The sequence below is a fragment of the Danio rerio genome, chromosome 11 (assembly GCF_052040795.2).
Source record: "Danio rerio strain M-AB ecotype USA chromosome 11, GRCz13ab, whole genome shotgun sequence".
NCBI lineage: Eukaryota > Metazoa > Chordata > Actinopteri > Cypriniformes > Danionidae > Danio > Danio rerio.
Window position 1 is genome coordinate 4,759,826 of NC_141031.1, and position 23,704 is coordinate 4,783,529.

General features: G+C 31.6%; 1 protein-coding gene across 11 annotated transcripts in view; it reads right to left on the minus strand.

Moving 5' to 3' along the window:
• The window catches only part of LOC137490698 (bis(5'-adenosyl)-triphosphatase-like), a 746,092-nt gene that overhangs the window by 383,697 nt on the left and 338,691 nt on the right, over window positions 1–23,704 (minus strand). For 8 of the 11 annotated variants that reach the window (XR_015502296.1, XR_015502300.1, XR_015502303.1 and 5 more), the window contains 2 exons: window positions 13,626–13,767; window positions 12,369–12,398 (listed from right to left, as the gene is read on the minus strand). The gene's annotated coding sequence lies outside the window, so the exon portion shown is untranslated. Of the gene's footprint in view, window positions 1–11,170; window positions 12,399–13,625; window positions 13,768–23,704 lie in introns of those variants that run through there. The other 3 variants (XR_015502295.1, XR_015502301.1, XR_015502302.1) reach the window with 2 other exon arrangements.

The following is a 23,704-nucleotide window of genomic DNA, read 5'->3' on the forward strand; positions in this document are numbered from 1 at the left end:
AAAATTAGCTATTGGTAATGTTGAATTGCTTTTGCAACATAATATGAGCTGTCAAACAGCATGGATATTTGTATTTCCTAAAAAAAAAATAGCAAATTGTGGCGTGGTGTTTTATTGATGACATCACTGGCGACATCACTGACGACTAGTCAACTTCGACTTTAATAATTTAAAAGTAGACTTCATCTGAAGTCGTTCAATCCCTAATATATATATATATATATATGTATATATATATATATATATATATATATATATATATATATATATATATATATATATATATATATACATAGATAATACGTTTAAATTAGAAAAAATAGGTTAATTAGGGATTTCATAACGGTAGTTTGTTTTGTATAACGGTAGGTATTGTATAACAGTAATGTATAACGGTAGTTTGTTAAGGGGGCTAATAATATTGATCATGACATTATTAAAAATAATAATAATAAAAGCTGCTTTTATTCTAGCTGAACCAAAATAAATAAGACCTTTTGCCAGAAGAAAAAATATAAAATAAAATACTGCAAAAAATTATAATAAATACTTCCATTTGGGAAATATTTGAATAATAAAAAAAAAAAATCTAATAACTTTGCCTAGCTGGAAAACATTTTTTGGGTCATGCCCAGACCTGCTCTTGACATAACTAACATCTCAAAATTATAGGAGCTGAAATTGTGTGATGTGTTCAAATATACCTCTTGTTTGGCAAAATGGAAGGCAATCTCTGAAAACACTGCGAAGAGCTCAGTCGGAAAAGATCTGGGCAGAGTAAAAGGCTCAGATGGTTCATGTTAAAGGATTATGAAAAGATCACAAGACTCTTGGCATAAATGCAATCACTACAAACAGAGTTAGACGACGTGCCAAAATGAGATGATCTCTGGAGGTGGTTTGTTTCATATCGCCAAAGGTATTTTTAGCTGTGCATTTGAGTGAAATTAATGCAAATAAAATCAGGTTCATTTAATTAAAAGGTAACTTAAAGAGGGTTTGCTATAATAATAATAATAATCAAAATAATAATAATAAATAATAATAATAATAATAATAATAATAATAACACCAACAATAATAATAATACATGTTACATTGCATTCAGCTCTTATTATTGTTATTATTATTTTTATTATGATGATGATGTCGATGATGATTATTATTATTATTATTATTATTATTGTGCTGTTACATGACACAGTTCTCATTCATTATTATATAAATTAAGTCAAATTTTGCTAAAACACATGCAGAATATATACATTTGTTCCGTAAATGTCAGTTTTTACAAAAAAATAAATAAATAAAAATAAAAAAATATTTTTTTTTCTCAAAATGTAATGGTTTCTTTATCTCAAAACATAATTTAATGAGTTTATTCACAACATTTTTATTCTCAATATTTTAAACAACTTTATTTTTGAAATTCAATTAGTTTTTTTTTCTCTAAATTTCAGTTTTTTATTTTTTGCAACTCAAAGACGAAATGTATTTTTCTTTTTTTTTTTAATTACATTTTTTTTTTTTCATATTAGGATGACTTTAATCGCAAGATTGTTTTATTATTGCTTGGTCCAAATCTTAAAATTCTTCAAATTTTCTTTTTGGCTCAGTCCTTTTATTATTCTGGGGCCGCTACAGTGGAATGAACAGCCAACTTATACCGCATATGTTTTACACAGCGGATGCCCTTCCAGCCGCAACCCAGTACTGGGAAACATCCATACACACTCATTCACACTCATACATAGCAGATTTAGCTTATTCAATTCACCTAAAGCGCATGTCTTTGGGGGAAACCGGAGCACCTGGAGGAAACCCACACGAACACGGGGAGAACATGCAAACTCAGAAACAGAATGCTAAATGACCCAGCCGGGGCTCAAACCAGCAACCTTCTTGCTGTGAGAAGATTGTGCAACCCACTGCGCCACTATACTGATAATAATAATAATAATAATAATAATAATAATAATAATAATAATAATAATAATAATAATAATAATAATAATAATTGATTAGGTTAAGTTAATAGTTTTTACACATTTAAGCAAAATCAACATAAAACAATTATGTTGCCCTAAAAAAACAACTTAAGAATTGTTTTGTTTAAGCTCATTTTAAATAAGTAAAATGCATGACTTTAAACATGCCTTTAAACTTTTTAACCTCAAAATGTGACATTTTCTTTTCTCATATTACAATGACTTACATTTCAAGAATATTAAAAAATAAATTAATTAATTTTAATTTAATTTAATTTAATTTAATTTAATTTAATTTAATTTAATTTAATTTAATTTAATTTAATTTAATTTAATTTATTTAATTTATAGCTTGGCCCAAATATTGAGATGGTTTTCTTTTATTTATTTTCTTTATAATAACGTTTTGCTTTAATCCTCTTCTGTAAGAATACAAATGCATTATTATTATTATTATTATTATTATTATTAGCACTTAACTTAAAATGCAGATTATTAAGACAATTAAGATGTCCCCCCAAAAATTAAATTTTTAAAAGGTAGATTAAACAAACAGCAAAAGTCATTTCTTGAGTGAAAGTAGTGTACTGCACAGAGATATTTACTAAGATTAGCAATGCAAAGAAAGCATCTGAAAACCCTAAAGTCTCAAAACGACAACATCTTCGCTCACAAATGATGATGGAACAACTTCGGCATCCATCATGCAACGGCAAACAGTCCAAACACAACTCATTTCTGCTAGTAATGACGAATATGCTCAGGAGATTTTTAACTGCGAAGCATCACAAACTGCAGGCAAGATAAATAACCATCCAAAAGCAAGACAAATGACTAAGTTCTTAAGTCACTGCGCAGTTTTCTGCTAGACCGAGTATACGGGAAGCCAATTTCACTGCATGAATACTTGATCTGTCTTCTGTCTTCATATAGCTCCAGGCTGAGAGGTTAGTAAAAAAAAAGATGTATTGGATTCTATAGAGTGCCGCTCCTTTATTCAATCATAGATCCATTTTATTTATTTATTTATTTTTTGTCTTTCTTGTACTGCCGGCTCTGAGCACCTGATTGTAATAATGCGAGTGATGAATGGAGCCCAATGCTTTAGCATAGCAGATGCGCTATATGCAAGCAATAATCTGTTTTCATAAAGGAACTAGGCAGCGCTCTAATTTAGAATAACTCTATGTTCTAAATTAGTTTATAAATTATGAAAAGTGCGCAAGTCTGTTTTAAGAACACTTGGAGTTGGATTTGCTGTAGTGTGGGCTTTGTGTTATATCCCATGTGGTCCACAGACATACAGTTTGTTTATTTACATTCATTCATTCATTCATTCATTCATTCATTCATTCATTCATTTACATTAATTTGTTTGTTTGTTTATTTGTTGATTCATCCATCCATTCATCCATCCATCCATCCATCCTTCCTACTTATTTATTTATTTATTTATTTATTTATTTATTTATTTATTTATTTATTTATTTATTTATTTATTTATTTATTCATTCATTCATTCATTTGCTTATTTATTTACATTGTTTGTTTGTTTATTTATAGGTTCAACCATCCATCCATCTTTTTATTTATTTATTTATTTTTATTTATTTTCTCTCTTTAATTTTTATTTTTTTGTTTATTTTCATTCATTCATTCATTCATTCATTCATTCATCCACCCATTTGTTTATTTATTTACATTCGTTCATTTATTTATATTTATTTTTTGTCCATCCATCCATTCATCCATCCATCCATCCATCCATGCATCTATTTATTTATTTATTTATTTTGTTTTTTATGTTACTTCATTCATTCACTAACTATTTTTATCTATCCATCCACTTATCTATTCATTCATTCATTTATTAATTTTCATTTATTCATTTTTACTTATTTACATTTATTTACTTGTTTGTTAATTTATTGGTCTATCCATCCATTTATTTATTTGCATTTTTATGTATTTATTTAAATTCATTCAGTCATTCATTTATTTATTTTTTGTCTGTTCGTCTGTTTGTTTGTTTATTTGTTTGTCTGTTTTCTTTAATCATTTATTCATTTATTTTTACTTTCATTTATTCATCCATTCATTCGTTCTTTTAGGACAGGTTTCTGTTTTGTACGTAGTCGCTGCCTATTGGCAAAATAGTCTATGTAACATTGACATTGTAGCGAGCAATTGTATTCCCTAAAGCTTTTATGAAGCCTAGTTTACACTGTAGTACAACTTACTGAACACTATATTGTCACAACCCAATGGGGGGAGGGAACAAAATAAAACGGAAGAGGATAAAAGAAGAAAAGAAAAGCATAGTCTACAATTTCTTGTAATTTAGCAAGTAATGGGTTGCCTGTACTATTTGATTTAATTGATTATTTTATTACATTGTGGGGTGATGAATGAATGAATGAGGCAACTTTAATCAGAAATTTAAACTAAGGATAAATGATTTATTTATTTATTCATCAATACATTTGCAGTCAGATTCAATGTGCACAACATATATATATATATATATATATATATATATATATATATATATATATATATATAATTTTTCTTGATTGATTGATTGATTGATTGATTGATAGATTGGAAGATATTGGAATTATTTATAAAGAATGGTGTGATGCTTATTAAATAAATGCCCCCTTGGTATGAATGAATAATTTCTCAACAATACATTTTTTGTGTAATTATACCTGATGTTTATATACTTATTTTGAAGCAATGTACTACTGCTTTATGGGCACAAGGTTCGTCTAGAGAAAAAAGAGGAGAAAAAGAAATTCATTTCTCTTTGACCACGTTTGTATTGACAATCTGCACCATCTTATTGCAGGCACACACCAGCTGAAAAATAGCTTGCGTTATTAAATTGGCAAATAAAAATAAAGATTAAAAGAGGCTCTGCAGGGACAACTCACAATCGTTTTTCCCCATTTTACACCAGCTCTGTTTGGGGGCATTTTTCAAAGCACATCAAATCAGCCTCTAAACTGTCCTGACTGTGCGACTTTGGGGCAATCAATAATTCATGGTGCTTATTTTATACATGATTTAGAAACTGGTCAGGCAAGATGGCAGCTGGCCTCAAGATGGTGCTGAATGAAAATCCCAACTGTCTGCTCCAAATGAACCATCTTCGGCCCAGATCGAGAATAACAGATGAACTACAGCTCAGCAACAGACGAGTAAATCTGATCTGCATTGTGGGATGAAATGCTTGCTCTAAATATACCAAAGAAACACTACTGTACAACACTCTGTAGTTCACCATTCATAGTTTAACTGTCAAGTATTATCACACGCAATCTAGTAAATATCAACTTTAAAGGTGCTGTAATGTGGATTGATTCAATATGGTAAATTATTCTCTGATATCTAATCTAGTAGGTCTGTGGCTTAGAGAAGTTCCAAAATTTTCCAAAAAGTGTTTATTAGCTCATTTTAACTAGAGTAATTACTCCTAGAGTAAAAAGCATGGTTTTGATTATATTTGGAAAGATCATCGATATTAATGAGCTTAAAAATAAACTAAATAAAAAATGGATGGATGGATGGATGAATGTACCAATAAATAAAAAACAACAACATGAATAAATAAATAAATAAATAAATAAATAAATAAATAAATAAATAAATAAATAAATAAATAAATAAATAAATAAATAAATAAATGGATGGATGAATGGACCAATAAATAAACAAAAAACTACATGAATGAATAAATAAATAAATAAATAAATAAATAAATAAATAAATAAATAAATAAATGGATGGACAGACCAATAAATAAACAAACAACTAAGTTAATAAATGAATAATAAATAAATAAACAAATAAACAAAAAAACAACTAAATAAATAAATAAATGAATAATACAAAAATAAATAAATACATATAAATAAAAGTAACAAACAAACAAACAAATCAATCAATAAATAAATAAATAAATAAATAAATAAACAAACAAACAAATAAATAAATAAATAAATAAATAAATACAACGGACAGACAGATGAGTGGATGCAAGGATGGATGGATGGATGGATGAAACAATGAATAAGCGAACAACTAAATGAATAAATGAAAAAAAAAATCAATAATAAATAAATAAATAAATCAATTGATAGATGGATAGATAGATGGATAGTTGAACAAAACAATGAATAAGCAAACAACTAAATGAATAAATAAAAACAAGTAAATGACTAAATAAATAAATGAATTAATTAATAAATAAATAAATTAAAAAAATAAAAAATAAAAAAAAATAAATAGATGGATGGATGGATGGATGGATGGATGGATGGATGGATGGATGGATGGATGAACAAACCAATAAATAAACAAACAAGTAACTAAATAAATGCGACCTTAGTTGGCTAACGTTTTTGGAAATGCACCCCAGGTAGGATGGCCAGCTTCAGCCCAGATCCACTGTGAGCCTGGGCTCAAGAAACCTCGGCCAGACGAGTGAATCAGAATAGCATTGTGTGATGGTGTTGTGGGCAGAAGTGGTGATTTAGAATGGGTGTTTGGCAGCGAGCTGGAACTCAAGCATTGCCATTAATCGAATGACAGCGATGCTGTTTTTCTCTGCGGTGGAGGATTGATGTTCTCCGCGTGCTGTGTGGGGCTAATGAGCATGAGGGAGATGAGACGTAGGGGAAAAAGCAACATTAACAACACCAACAAATAGACAGGAGGACCAACAGCTTCCAAACCCATCCATTAAGCACTAGTGAATATTTATGGTGCTGCTCAACCTCTTTTTTGGCTTAAAAACAACCTTTCTAATCTAATGGAGGGTTCTTTAAAAAAAACCTACTCTAAAAACTATAAAACACTGAAAAAAAAAAAAATAAAATGGGCTGTTTTGGTTAGAAAAACCTTTCCAAAGAAAATAGAATGCAGAGTGAAAAAATTTTTTTTATACCATTGGAATTGTGCTAAAATAAAGCGGCTCTACCTTGTGAAGCTAATACAGAAGTAACTGAAACTGCAATTCCTCGAAATTACACTAGGCCTGGCTCCATAATAGAGCACAAGGGTACCAACAGGCCCAAAGGGTTACATAAGGTGGAGCTAGACGCGCAGATGAATGCTATTGGTTTACAGAGAAACATCACGGGTAGAAGAAGAAGAATGAAAACAAAGGAAGCGCCATTTTTGAAAAACACAGCCTAGACATTACACTGTAATAATATATACATATAATAACAAGCCATAGTTGACCCGTGTTCAAGCTAACCTTGTCGTCATCTTGATGAACAGCCACAAGTCCAAGAAGAACAAAATCTGCTGTCGGTATTATTAGTTCTAATAGTTAAAGTAATTATAATAGATAATACTATTAGTATAAACAATATATATGCATATATATATATATATATATATATATATATATATATATATATATATATATATATATATATATATATATATATATATATATATATATATATATATATAGAATACAATTTTATATCTTACTTTTATTGATTTTACAACTTTATTGCCAGACTCTTTTTGGATACTAAATCTAAAATGTAGGATCATAAATAACCGAAACTAAACTTAATCCAGTTGACATTACTCTATAGACACAGTGTGTACACAGTGTGAGCACCAGTAACTCTCTGTTTATTTGAGCATGTTAATTGTGAGGGAATGTTTACTCGGTGTCAAGGGTCTCAGTGTGCAGCCACTTCTATTTACATAAATCCGCCCTGATGAGTCACGTGACCTTGAGGAAAGCTGTATAATGACTTCAGTCCTGAATGTTTGCCACAAATGAATGAGGGTATAAGTGAGAAGACTGAGGAAATTCAATTAGCAGGTTGTTGCTGCTTGCCTTTCCTGTAAACATGTTCTTTTTTCCTATATAAAGTTATTCATAATTTGTTCCTTGCAAAATACACACAGCAGCATCGGTTAAAACTAATTAAGTTGTGACTTGCTGTACAACAAACAGCAAAAAACTAACAAATAAATACATACATAACCATAATAATAATAATAATAATAATAATAATAATAATAATAATAATAATAATAATAATTAGCTATTATTAAAACATGAGCAAATGATTTTTTTTTCTGGGTTTTTTTTTTTTAGTTTTTCAAGGCATTAGTTGCACACTTTTCCTTTTATAAATGGTCAGTTTGTAATGAAAGTAGATTACAGATGCAATAGCCTTCAGTGTTTCATTCTATGAAACCAGACCTCTAATAAAGAACACTGAGCTCTCAACAAAACAAAAACAAAAACATAACAAAACAAACAAAACATAATAAATTAAACAAAAACAATCAAAACAAAACAAAGAACAAAATAAAAAAGCAAAACAAAACAACTAAATAAACAAAACAACAACATAAACAGAACAAAAATAAATCAAATAAAACCTAATAAACTAAACAAAACAAGCAAAACAAAGCAGACAGAACAACAAAACAGAACAAAACAAACAACAAAAAAACTACAAAAACAAAACACAAAACAAGCAAAAAAAAAACATAACAAAACAGAACAAAAAAAGCAAAACAAAAACAACAACATCAACAAAACAAAAACAAAAGAAACAAAACATAATAAAAGAAACAAAAACAAAACAAACAAAACACACAAAACTAAAAGCTAAAAACCAAAACACAAAACAAGCAAAATAAAACAAAACAGACAAAATAACAAAAAAGAACAAAACGAAAAGAAAGCAAAACAACAAAATAAACAAAACAAAAAACTAAACAAACCAAACAAATTAAAACAAAAACAAAGCAGACAGAGCAACAAAACTAAACAACAAAAATCAAAAACAAGCAAATCAAAACAAAAAACTTGTTTTGTAATCAAAACAAAAAACGGACAGAACAACAAACAAAACAAAAACTACAATAAACAGACATAACAAAAAATAAATAAATAAATAAACAAAATACTAAAATAATAAAATACTGAAAAACAAAACAATACAAAAAAAATAGAAAAAGAAAATAAACAAAAAACAAAGCAAAAAAAAGTATTATTGTAAACACAGGCTATTTTTTTAATAGATGCCAGATGAGCAGTCAAACGCTATGATACTTACTCAAACAAGCTTGTTAAGAAAAAAATAACTTTTACATTCTAAAAGAGCAGGCACTGTGACTCAGGAAAACATGCCACTTATTTATTTTAAGACCTCTCCAGACTTGTGCTACAATACTGTAGCACTCAAACGGAAAGCAATTTTTAGTTTTATTGGCTTTACAAATTTTCTAGAAGAAAACTGAAAGATCAGTTTTTAACTGCTAAGAGAGACTGATGGTGCTTCTGTTGATCTTTCAACGCATGTAACATTAAAAACATCCTGCTTTTTCTGTAGCTTTAAACATACAAACCATTATAAATAAAACATTTATTTAATAAGGTTTGGATTTTAGATGGCAAATATTATAAAGTCCAGTAAAATTTGTGTGTTCAACAGAAGAAAGAAGGTCACAAAGGCTTAAAAACATTTAACATTTGTTTTGTTTTAACATTTTGCATTGTTTTGAAATAATAATGGATTCAGTATATTGTAAATTAGACATTTGTTGTGTCATTCTAGTTTAAGGAAAATTTATGTACATGCATGACATGTACACACGCAATTTTAAATTGAGTCTTATACAATTCTCAAATGACGATAGTTCAAATATTAATATGAATCATTTAAAAAGTAATGACCCCTTTAACACTTTAAACCACTTAACTGTCCAAAAGTAACACATTGTAATGTCTAAACAAGAATGGGCTGCTCATGTTCCAGAAACCCGGCGATTTGCATTGGAATTCTGTCAGGAGCGATTGGAAATCAGCCTTATCCCACTGCAATTAACATAATTAACACTAGTGCCATTTGAATACAGCTCCGCACCTCAGGCCACAGGCAGGCTGCTAGACATGCATAATTAATACGCCTTACCACATGCAATTAAATATGACTTCACACATGAAAGACAATGTAACTGATGTATTCAATTAGATAATATGCACAAAGTAGTAGAGCAAACGCGGAAAGGCCACAGAAATCCCTCAAATTCAGGAGCTGAGCTGTGCGGAGACAGATAAAGGTTGATGTCGTTTGTTTTGTTCTTAATAAACGTGTCTTGCGTTTCCGTGCACGGTTTATCAGTGTGTGTTATTAACTTTCTATTGAAAAAGACTGTATTTGTTGTATCATTGATCATCAATTTGTATTTATTTGTTCTGATTATGAAGCTATTATGAAGAATTTAAATTGCGGCACATATACATATAAGCAGTTTAGTAGTTTTAGCACTGAAAGTTATATTGTACTGAGATTTGTGTTGTTGTTGTTGTTGTTCAAGTACTAAAATAACTAAAACTATTATATCGTTAATATATTATTTAAAAATGCAAAAAAGAAAGAATAAAAAAAACTGAATGAAATGAAATTGGAACATTTCAAAAATATATGATGAAGCCGGAAAATTATTCATAGCACTTCACTTTTCCCACATTTTTTATGTTAGCCTTTTTCCTCATAATTCTACACACAATACCCCATAAAAGGCATACACCTGTCTATATACGGTCCCAGGGTTGACAGTGCATGTCAAAGCACAAACCAAGCATGAAGACAAAGGAATTGCCTGTAGAACTCAAAGACAAGATTGTCTCGAGGCACAAGGCTGCGGAAGGATGTTTTTTAGCAGCAGGAACTTGAAGACTAGTCCGGATAGAGGGAAAGATGAATGCAGCAATGTACAGAGACATCCTGAATGAAATCCTGCTTCAGAGTGCTCTTGACCTCAGACTGGGGCGAGACAGCAGGACAATGACCCAAAGCACGCCGCCAAAATATCAATAGAGTGACTTCACAACAACTCGGTGAATGTCTTTGAGTGGCCCACCCAGAGCCCAGACCTAAATCCTATTGAACATCTCTGGAGAGATTTAAAAATGGCTGTACACCGTCGCTTCCCATCCAACCTGATAGAGCTTGAGAGGCACTGCGAAGAAGAATGAGCGAAAATTCCCAAAGACAGATGTGCCAAGCTTGTGGCATCATGTTCAAAACGACATAAGGCTGTAATTTCTGCCAAAGGTCCATCAACTAAGTATTGAGCAAAGGCTGTGAATACTGATGTACATGTGATTTTTCAGGTTTTTTATTTTTAATAAATTTGCAATAATTTCAAAAAATCTTTTTCACATTGTCATTATGGGGTATAGTCTGTAGAATTTTGAGAAAATAAATTAATTGAATCCATTTTGGATTTCCATTCCATTTTTTTTATTTTTTTTATTTGTGAATTGCGAAGTACCGGAACAGATCGGGATAGTGGAGAAAAAGTCGAGAGATAGTGGGGTGGGGGGTTTGGTGGTGTATGGCTGTCACGGATAAAAGTGAAGAGCTCGGGGTGGGGGTGGGGGGATTGGGGTGGTTAAGGAGGGGGATTGGTGAAATGAGGTGCCAGATCAGATTTCAGAGGTGCCGGATTCGGCGTGTTCCGGCACAAATTAAGCCATGGCCGTAAAAAATTGTGGAAAAAAGTGAAGCGCTATGAATACTTTCTTGATGCACTGTACTTACATAGAATCACAAATACCAAAATTGAAAGAAAGAAAGAAAAAAAGAAAGAAATCAACTAAAGAAAAAATAACATGAAAAATAAGAAGTGATAGAAAGTAAAAGAATGAAAGAAAGAGTAAATCCAAACGTGAGCGTGAAACCTGGCGTACGCAAAGTTGTGCGTAAACAGCGTTGATACATGAGGTCCCTGGTGTTGGTTAGGACAAAATATGGGAAATATTTCTTATATCGTGTGTCGTTGGTTTTACTTAGGACATGGTTTGGGTTTGATAGTCAGGTATGTTTCTGTTGGCATTGCCAATCTGGTAAGAGGAGGGGCAGAGAGAAAAAGTGTTTTGAACAAGGAGTGCAATACCTAGCCCAACCACTGGGTGTCAAACTTAGATGCTACATCTTTAAAGGTGTTGTGTGTAAATTTTTTACCTTTCCAAAGCATAAAAATACCATAATATACCTTTCACCTTTAAGTGAAAGTGTGAGTGAAAAAGTGCAAGTCCTAAACCAATAGAAGCATCAGAGTTGATCTGCAGTCAGTCAACATTATAAATGTTCACAACTAGGCATTATATTTAAGGAACGTGCTAAGTGGACATTCGTGCTTGTCAGTCAGTGAGTGTCACTGCAGCCACTAGATATGGACAGAGCATTTAAAGCAGACACATGCATAATTGACAAGCTCAAAGGGTTCAGGACTGTAAATGAAATACAATTATTATTTAATACACGATAAGTGTCACAGAAGCCTCATGATAAATTTAGAGGGAGCTTATTAAGAGCCTACCTTCACCGTCTGTCCCGCCTCAGGTCCGTCCTATTGGGAACAGAAGCAGATAATTAGTTGGGATTTCAGGAAAACCTCAGTCAATAATTCAACAGCATTTTAATTTCAAATGAATCGCTGCACTTTCACGCGACCACATGGATGTCAAAGTGCTTCTTTCTTTTCTTTTCTTTTCTTTTCTTTTCTTTTCTTTTCTTTTCTTTTCTTTTCACACTTCTTTGGGTCTGTTACTAGTTTTTTTGCCAGTAGAGAAAGAAAAAAAATGTTTTAAATTCAGATGCAATTATCATGTAAATGTTAACAATTTATTTGATTATTTTATTATTATTTTTTAAGGCATTAGCACAATTATAATAACTCATATGATTGTTTGGTGACCATAATATATATATATATATATATATATATATATATATATATATATATATATATATATATATATATATATATATATATATATATATATATATATATATATATATATATAGATGTTAAATCAAAATGGCCAATGATTTTACCTTTTTAACATCACTGATTATTAATTAATTAATTAATTAAATAAAATAAATAAATAAATAATAAAAATTTAAATTTAAATTACAAAAATAATAAAATAAATAAATAAATATTACAAAAATAAACAAAACTAAATTAAAATACAATAGAATAAAAACTGATAAGCAGGTATCTCCGAAAAAAAAAAAAAAAAAACAGAAACAAAAATGTTGTGTTGTCACGCTTTTTTATTTTCATATCAAAATGAAACACCTCAGATTCATCGCCTGTTTAGAGAGACTTTTAACTTATTTCATGAAAGCAAGCAGATCTAATCTTAATCAACTCCTGCTGCAAAGGATTCTGATGATTCACTTTTGTCTTATCAAATTAAACCTTCTTTTTCTTCTGCTGTCAGTAGGTCTGTCTTGAAACATGAAACAAATCCCTAACAAGCAAAATACGACATCAAATCTATTCTAAAATGTTGGAAAGAAAGAAAGAAAGAAAGAAAGAAAGAAAGAAAGAAAGAAAGAAAGAAAGAAAGAAAGAAAGAAAGAAAGAAAGAAAGAAAGAAAGAAAGAAAGAAAGACGGGTGGACAGATAGACGGACAGACAAACCGAAAATAAAAGTAAAGAAAGAAAAAGTAAATTATGAAATTAAACCTCATAATGAGCTTCCATAAAACACCTCTATAATTAGTCACAAACAGAGAATGAAAGACATGGTAAATCTATTATAAAATATTAGCATTACTATACCTGTATGCAGATAGTGAGGGAGGAGGGAAGTGTTTCTCGATTAGACTGGAAATTCTCTGGGTGGTCATGAATAGATCCGTCACTTCATCAGGGTGAAGATCCCGAAACTTCTCGACCACACAAAGAGGACACACTGGAACATCTGCAGTTGGAGCTAGTCAAGGAGAAAACTGAAATGTTTTCCTAAACATATTGTTTTTATGATCCATAGTTAAGGTCAGGCTGTTAATTTCTAGTATTTTGCATAATGAATTCAAAATGTCTTAAATCAAAATCTCTAATGATTCAATCTTTTTAACATCACTGTCTACATGAATGAATGACTGAATGAATGAATGAAAAAAATGAACTGATTTAATCCATAATAAATAAATGAATAAAAAATAAATATCACCTGAATTAATCCATAAATAAATACATTGATTGATTAATAAATATCACGTAACTTAATCCATAACCAAATAAATATTGACCCAACTAAAAAGAGTAATAAACAAATTAAATAAATACATAAATAAAAAAGATCACCTACATTAACCCATGAATAACTAAATAAATAAATATCACCTGACTTAATCCATAAATATTAAATAAATAAATAAATAAATAAATAAATAAATAAATATAACCTGCATTAAACCATAAGTAAATAAATAAATAAATAAATAAATAAATAAATAAATATTACATACATTAACCCATAAATGACTAAATATTATAAAAAATATCACCTGACTTAATCCATAAATAAATATTAATCACTTAACTAAAAAGAGTAACAAATAAACAAACAAGCAAGCAAACAAACAAATAAATAAATATAACCTGACTTTATCCATAAACAAATAAATTAAATATTTGATTATTAAATATCACTTAACTTAATCCATAAATAAATAAATACTGACCAGACTAAAAAGAGTAACAAACAAACTAAATAAATACATAAATAAATAAAGATAATCTACATGAACCCATAAATAAGTAAATAAATAAATATGACCTGACTTAATCCATAATAAATAAATAAATAAATAAGTATGACCTGACCTAATCTATAAATAAAAAATAAATATAATAATAAAATAAATAAATAAATAAAAACATTTTAAAAAGTCCAAAAAGAAATAATTACTGAACTAAAAAGAGTAACAAACAAACAAACAAACAAATACATATCACTTTAATAAATCTAGAAAAATGATAAACTCAATAATAACAACTACAAGAGGACAAAACAGAGATGAGCTCAACATATAAATGAAAAGAAGCTTGTGGACACTGGATTATTGTTTTTTTCTGATAAACTGATAAACCTCTCCACACACAAACCCACATCCTTCGACACAAGCAAAATAGAGCAGACCCTTGGTGCCAGACAAATTATGGGAATATCAATGGTTCTGATGTGGGAGAGAAAGGCCCGATTTGAATTGGAAATGGATGAATGATTCTGATAGGCATCGGCACTCGAAAGAGAAAAGCGGAGAGCGCCCTGCTTGACTCCAAACAGATTTTATTAAAGAAGATTCATAACATCTCATATCGCTCGTCTCGTTTTGTTTTGTTTTTTATATACTTGATTGTCATTTTCGTCTTCCTAAATGCTCAGTTTCTATTCTTCCTGTCCTTTACCCTTCAAAACAAATCAAAACATTTGCACAGCAAATCAAACACAATCGCTGGCATGCAATAACCCACATTGGAAAAATAAGACATGTTATCTGAGCTTTGATGGTGGCATCTTATATACAGTAAATGATAGGATTAACACAATAATATAAAGAATCAGAAACCATGCAGAGGATATTTTGTTGTTTTGTTTTTTCTAAAGCTTATTTTTGAAAAACTTTTTTATTATTATTTGCTAATGATGCTGTAAAGGAACCAGCATTACTATAATGCCCATTTGATTACAAAAACTTTTAAAACGCCATATTATGCATGCCAGTACTTGCCAATGGGAATTTGTAAACAAACAAATTAATGCATGAATAAATGAATCACATAAAATTTAATTAAGTTACAAAAAAGTAATATAGACAAACTAATTAATTAAAGAAATGAAGTAAAATAAAAAAACAACAACATAAAAACAGATTAATGAATGAATAAATGAATCAATCAATCAAATAAAATGTTATTAAATTGATATAGAAGTCGAATAGACAAACAAACTAATAAATAAGTTAATTAATTAAAAAAATATATATAATAATGTAAAATTGAATGAATCAATGAAAAGAAAAATAGACAAACTACTAAATAAATTAATGATCTAATTAAAAAAAATTAAGTAAAATAAAACAAAATAATCTAGAAATAAACAAACAGATAACTGAATTAATAAATGAATCAATTAAAATTGTATTAAATTAAGAAAGAAAGTAAAATAAACAAAGTCATAAATAAATTATTAAATAAAAACAGAGTAAAATATTATAAAATAAAACAAAATAATGTAAAAATTAATGAATGATTGACTAAATATTATTTTATTAAATTAATAAAGAAAAATAGACAAACAAACTTATAAATAAAATAAGGAAATAAAAAATAAAGCAAAATGTAATTAAATAAATAATAAAATAAATAAATAAATGAATAAATTAATCAAATACAATTTTAATAAACTAAGAAAGAAAATTAAAATAGACAAACTAATAAATAAATAAATAAAAAACAAAGTAAAATAAAACAAAACAAAACAATATAAAAATAAATGAATGTCTGAAAAAAAATATTAATTATTCAAATAAAAGTTTATTGAACTATTAAAGAAAAGTAAAATAGACAAACAAACCAATAAATAAAATTAAATATTTAAAAAATAAAACCAAAAAAAAAAAATTTAATTAATAAATAAATAATTAATCAAATACAATTTTGATAAATTAAGAAAGAAAAGCAAAATAGACAAACAAAGTAATAAATAAATAAAAAAATAAAAAAATAAAACAAAATATTATAAAAATAAATTAATAAATATAGTTTTATTCATTTAAGAAAGAAAAGTAAAATAGACAAACAAATAAATAAAGAAATAAATAATAAAGTAAACTACACAAAATAATATAAAAAATAAATAAATAAATATATATGTTAAAATAAATTAAATGCATTTGCATTTGTGTTTCACTCTGTGCCTCCAGCTGAAAAAAAAAGTGAACTATATGCAGTAAAAGTGCACTACATCCCACACTCCAGCAGCAGGACTGTTGACAGTGGTTGCCCAGTAACAAAAAGGCACAGTGAACTACAACTTTTCCAGTCAACAAAAAGGCAGTTTGGTGTGATTTTCAGACCTGAAGCAGTGGGTTTTCAGTGTGATCGGCCCTTGAATGTGTACAGCCTTCATGAAAGTACATCAACAGACAATTATTATTTCTTATTATGAGCTCATTTTAGAAACAAGTCACCGAAACTTCAAGATGAAAACTTAAATAAAAAAAATAATAAAACATTTTTTAGTGTTTTGGCAGCACGGTGGTGCAGTGGTTAGCGATGCCGCCTCACCGCAAAAAGGACACTGGTTCGAGTTATAAGTCAACAGAATGGTTAAACATACTGATTTAAAAACTGTTCTTCAAACACATCCCCCCCCCTATACATTCATATATAACAGCATGAGGTCTACGAGTTGCACACCCATAAAATTAGCCTACGTATTTTCAAACAAAACTCAAATACGTGCCTGCATTTAAATTCACTCATGCAGCCAGACAGAAACGGATCACGCTGTGTCTTGCTGTTTGAAGGACTACGAGTACATTAGGCGGCTCATAGCATAATGGCCACATCAGAGCTGAATTCATCCCAGGAGTCTCCGCGAGAGGCACGCGAGCTACGCTTCCTCGGCTTTCATGTGCAGCTCGCTGGAATGCAATCAGATCGCGTATTAACTGCTGTCTTTCTCCCCAGCGCGGGACGCCAACGCACGTGTCACCGGGGATGAAAAATTAGCCTTTACTGCAACAAAGAAAAGCAGGAAAGAGGGAGAATGGCAAAGGTATGGCTCGGTTCAGCATTGTTATTTACTCTTTGATTGAAGAGCCGTTGTGTGGATTCTTCCTGAGATCAATATTTGTCTTAGTTAGTAGACTTAGTGGCAAATAAAATGCAGACAGATCGTGAAACATCTATGCATGTTTGTTAAACACATTTATATATTTTACCACTAATATGCAAACAAAAAAACAACATATATAGTTTTAATTGGTTGATTGGTTAGTTGGTCAGTTGGATGTTTGATTGGTGGGTAAGATGTTTTGTTGTTTGGTTGGTTGGTTGATTGGTTGATTTGGTTTGTTGGTTGGTTGGTTGGTTGGTTGGTTGGTTGGTTGGTTGATTTGGTTTGTTGGTTGGTTGGTTGGTTGGTTGGTTGGTTGGTTGATTGGTTGGTTGGTTGGTTGGTTGGTTGGTTGGTTGGTTGGTTGGTTGGTTGGTTGGTTGGTTGGTTGGTTGGTTGGTTGGTTGGATGTTTGGTTAGTTGGTTCGTTGGTTTGATGTTTGGTTGGTTTGATCGGTGGTCGGCTGGTTGGTTGGTTGAATGGGTGGTTGGCTGGTTGATTGGTTGCTTGCTTAGTTGGTTGCTTGGTCGGTTGGTTGGTTGGTTGGATGGTTCGTTGGATGGTTGGCTGGTTGAATGTTTGGTTGGTTGGTTTGATGTTTGGTTGGTTGGATCAGTGGTCAGCTAGTTGGTTGGTTGGTTGGTTAAATGGGTGGTTGGTTGAATGGGTGGTGGGGTGGTTGGCTGGTTGATTGGTTAGTAGGTTGATTGATTGGTTGGTTGGTTGGTTGGTTGGTTGGTTGGTTGGTTGGTTGGTTGGTTGGTTGGTTGGTTGGTTGGTTGGTTGGTTGGTTGGTTGGTTGGTTGGTTGGTTGGTTGATTGGTCGGTCGGTTGGTTGGTTGGTTGGATGTTTGGTTGGTTGGATCGGTGGTCGGCCGGTTGTTTGGTTGATTGGTTGGTTGGTTGGTTAGTTGGTTGGTCGGTTGGTTGGATGGTTGGCTGGTTGGTTGGTTGGTTGAATGGTTGGCTGGTTGGATGTTTGTTTAGTTGGTTGGTTGGTAGAATGTTTGGTTGATTGGTTGGTTGGTTGGTTGGTTGGTTGGTTGGTTAATTGGTTGGTTGGTTGGTTGGTTGGTTGGTTGGTTGGTTGGTTGGTTGGTTGGTTAATTGGTTGGATGTTTGTTTGGTTGGTAGGTAAGTTGGTTCAATGTTTGGTTGGTTGGTTGGTTAGGTGATTGGATGGATGATTGGCTGGTTTATTGGTTGGTTTGGTTGTTTGGTTAGCTGGCTAGTTGGATGTTTAATTGATTGGTTGGTTGATTGATTGAAAAATTCTATAATATAATCTTACAAATAAAATAATAATTAATATTAAATAATATCATTTTTATATTATTTAATATAAACATATTTTATTACATAAGAATATTAAACATTGTCATGAGCAGTGCTACTGGTATTATGAACATATTTTTAACTATACTATTTACTCATACACTTTAAAATGACACAGTGCATATTATTAATTAATTGATTAAATATAAACAAAAATATTTGGCTATTACATAAATATTATGCTATATATTATAATATATTTTATTTTTCTATTTTTTATGCTATAGTTTAAGGGCTAATAAATCTGACTTCACTGTGTGTGTGTGTGTGTGTGTGTGTGTGTGTGTGTGTGTGTGTGTGTGTGTGTGTGTGTGTGTGTGTGTGTGTGTGTGTGTGTGTGTGTGTGTGTGTGTGTGTGTGTGTGTGTATGTGCTGCAACATCAGATCAGATCATTACCCTCAGTGGTAGTGTTTTTTTTTTATTATTTAACCACTTTCATCTCTTTCTCTTTGCAGGTTTACAGTCCTTTGCTGATGCCTCCTTTCAAGCATTTGCCCTTGAACCGTATTATCCTACAGCAACATTGACAGATCTACAAAAGAGCTGTAGCTCTGTGAACCCAGGCATACATGCGCTGGGCAAACTGAGCAGCTGGCTAATGTCACTGGACAATAACCACATAAAGAGGAATGCAAACAAATACAAAAAAACGGCACAAATCTGGAGATGCCGCTGTAAGCATTGTTGGATTTCAAATCCCCAATAAGCACTCGAGTTCATATTCAGAATAAACACGGGTAGCTTGAAATTAAAATGACAGCCAACAGGGTGAAATCCAATGCAACAATGGGGTATATGCACACTGACTTTTAATTTTCAGTCAACCCACCCAAACGCTTCCAGTAAACTGTTGCGCCATTACAAAGTCACCATGTTTAAGATCTGATTTCTTTAAAAACCAGTGATTTTTACTATAATAAGACACGAAGTGCTTCATTAATTTGGAAATTTATTTTACTTCAGTATTTTCAATGGAGTTTTTGCGCTAGCCTGCTGCTACCGACAGCATAGTCAGCGTACTGAGAGCCTTTCATCTCATTTTACGCTTAAACAACTAAATGAATGCTTAAGTCTATTTAACTAATTGTATTTTAATTACATTAAAACATCAATGCTGTAAAAGGAACCATAGGAAATTGAAAATAGTCACATAAACCTTTCACCAGAGGTTTATCATTGACTGAAGAACACTAGCTGTGCGTATACCCCATTAGTGCTTAGCATTGGGAGCATAACCTGTCTGATACAGGACTGAATAGGTCAATGTATTGTTAAATGTGACCAAGACGGAGCACAGGAAGTCCTCAGCTCATTATTTGACCCGTCTGTGCCAATGAGATGGTTAACAGAGTCACTCCACGCACTTTGACTTAGCATGCAGTGTTCTTCGTTTGTTAAAAAGTACCTATTATCCCCCATTTTACAAGATGTAATATATGTCTTCGATGTCCCCAGAATGTGTCTGTGAAGTTTCAGCTCAAAATACCTTTTAGATCAGCGGTGTCAAACTCATTTTCACCAAGGGCCACTTCAGCAGTATGGCCGGTTCTGATTGCAAGACTGTATAAATGTTACTACTTCTTAACGTACTGTTAAAGAGGGTCTATTATGCTTTTTAACTTTTTGAATGTGTTAGTCAGTTAATGTTTGGGCATAAAGAAGATCTAAAAATTTCAAAACCAAGTCCATTACAATCAGGGCAGGAGTGGGACTCCTTTTCAGCCCTGGAGTTTCAAGCATTAGACCGGCCCACCTCAGTTTACGACTGACTATGTTAAAATAAGGTCATTTCCAATTCAGTTTCTAATGACACTATCACGTCTTTTTCAAGAAAACAGCTGCTTTAGAACTTCAATTGTTCAGCAACAGTTTTATATGTCTCAACAATAAAAAAGAAAAAAAAAGAAAAAAAAAGAATTACTCAGGAGAGGATTGAACACGGATTGACGACGTTGTAACACAACGTGCTGACCACTGGACCACAATGGCGCTATTACGCTTGTTTGGCCGGAATGATAGTTACATCATCATTACCCTCCAAGCTGCATATTGCTCATGGGCGGGGCCAGACGGACTCTGCGGACGTTTTTTGCTATTTTTGCGGAGAATTTTGGTAAAAATCTGCAGATTTCTGCGGAATTATTTTGGGAGTATCCAGCAGAGTATCATAACTAAAACCTTAATATATTAAATAAAAAGTTATAAATTACTGAAAAAAAACATGATTAAATTCAGATTTACACATTTACTCAAGTAAATAAACAGAATTAATAATGGGCTAAAAATCTGCAGAAATATGCGGAATTCTGTGGAAAATCTGTGGAATTCTGCAAGCAGAATCCGTGTGGGCCTACTCATGGGGCTACGAGACAATAAATAAGAAGAGCAGAGCTGTGGCAAAATAATGAATAAAAAGAGTGAGGTTATGGTCAAATAAATAAATAAATGAAAAAAAAAAGTGAAAAACAAAAAAGTTATTCCATCAGTACTAAAACGTTTCCTTGGGCATTGTGGCCTGTCTCTTTTTTGTCAATACGGCACAGTATTTGTTTGCTTGTGTGATCTTTTTTTATCCTTGAAAATAGGGAAAATGCTTAAAAATAAAAGGAGTGGAGGTGTAAAAGGTAAGAGAGGGAGATTTTCTCTCGTCCTGGCTTTTCTTTTCTATTCCCTCCAGCTGAAGTTTTGACACTTAATAGGCCTATTTCTGACACACACAAGAAAGCAGGACATGAACTGAGCGATACAGACAGTCTTTTAGCCTGTGATAAACCCAGCGGGTGGAAAATGAATCAAACTGCCTTTACTCGCTTCATACCCAAACTACAGGACTGTCAGTACAAAGAGATCTCACACACAGCTACCAATCCAGCCTGTCTGCCTTATTACAGGCCGCAAAAATCTAGCCAAAACATGCCAACCGGCCGCTAAACTGACAGATCCTCAGGAAAAAAAAAACCTTTTGTGAGCAAAACATCTTTCGGCCCTCAAGATCGGGGAGTAGCGGAATATATTTTACTTATTTACTTATTTAAAATCCCCCCGAAAAAAAAAAAAAAAAACACTATAGCAAGCAACCCTGTTTAAGACAAATTAAACAACATATGAGTAAACTGTGAACAAACTTTGTTGAAAATCAAACAAACAAAGCCATATCTGAAAGGTTACTTGACGGTTTAATTAACGACACACAGCAAAAAAAGATTAGCATGTTTAAAACATGTTTACCACATGGCTTGTTTGAGCATGCTTCTATATTAACTTGAATTGCCTTGCTGCATGGACTGGCATGTTTAGTTTTGTTAACATATATTTAGCGAGATTCTAGCATGGTTAGTCAATTGTTAACATGCATTTAGTTTGTTTTAGCATGGTTAGCACATTGTTAGCATTGACTGGCATTGCTGCTAACATTTACCATATTGTTAACCTCAAATTTATATGTTGCTAACATGTTTCTATCATAAATTAGCACATATATGGCATTAGGAATTAGCATGTTTCTAGCATGTTTTTGCTCTCCTTATCCATCAATCTATCCATCTATTTGATTTATAGCATGGTTAGCATATTGTTAACACCATTGCCATTGTTACTAGCATGTTTCTATCATGTCACATGTCACATATTACATTAACATTCTGACAGCATACAATTAGCATGTTTCAATGGTTAACCATTACGCTAGCATCAATTAGTATGCTGCCAACATGTCTGTAACATAAATTAGCACATACTTGGCATACATTAGGAATTAGCATGTTTCAAGAAGGTTTTTTTCCTAGCTCTATCTATCTATCTATCTATCTATCTATCTATCTATCTATCTATCTATCTATCTATCTATCTATCTATCTATCTATCTATCTATATATCTATCTGTCTGTCTGTCTGTCTGTCTGTCTGTCTGTCTGTCTGCCTGCCTGCCTGCCTGCCTGCCTGCCTGCCTGCCTGGTTTCTAGCATGGTTAGCATATTGTTAACATAATCTGGCACTGTCACATTCATGTTTCAGGAATGTTAAACATTCTGATAGCATGGATTAGCATGTCTCTACTATTATTTACCATTCTGTAGCATCAAATAATATGTTGCTAACATGTTTCTCACAAAAAAAAAATAGCACATATATGGCATAAATTAGAAATTAGCATACTTCTAAAATGTTTTTTGCAAGCATCACCTGCCCAACTGCACGCACACCTGCCTGTCTGCCTGCCTGGTTTCTAGCATGGTTAGCATTTTGCTAACATCATTTAATATTGTCACTGGCATGTTACCAGCATGCTTAACTATCTGATAGCATGAATTAGCATGTTTCTACCATGATTTTCCATTTTTAGCAACATTTTTTGTAGCTTCTAAGCTAAATTAGCACATAGATGGAATAAATAATTAGCATGTTTCTATATGATTCCTAGCGAATACACCAACTTGTTCTCTTTAGTCTTTCCTTGAAAGAGTAATTCTCTGTCCTCACACTGACAACCTTTCCTAATCATTGCTTTCCCATCATCATCTCTCGTGGCACAGGAAAACGGGCTGCGTTCATATTATACTCTCCCTCGAGTGCGAGTGGCGTCCATTTCAAGGTGTCACATGTGAAGTCTTCCTCCCACGATACGCTCCCGTTCCTGCCTATTTGCCTTGCTAATCAAGTGTGAAGGATGATCC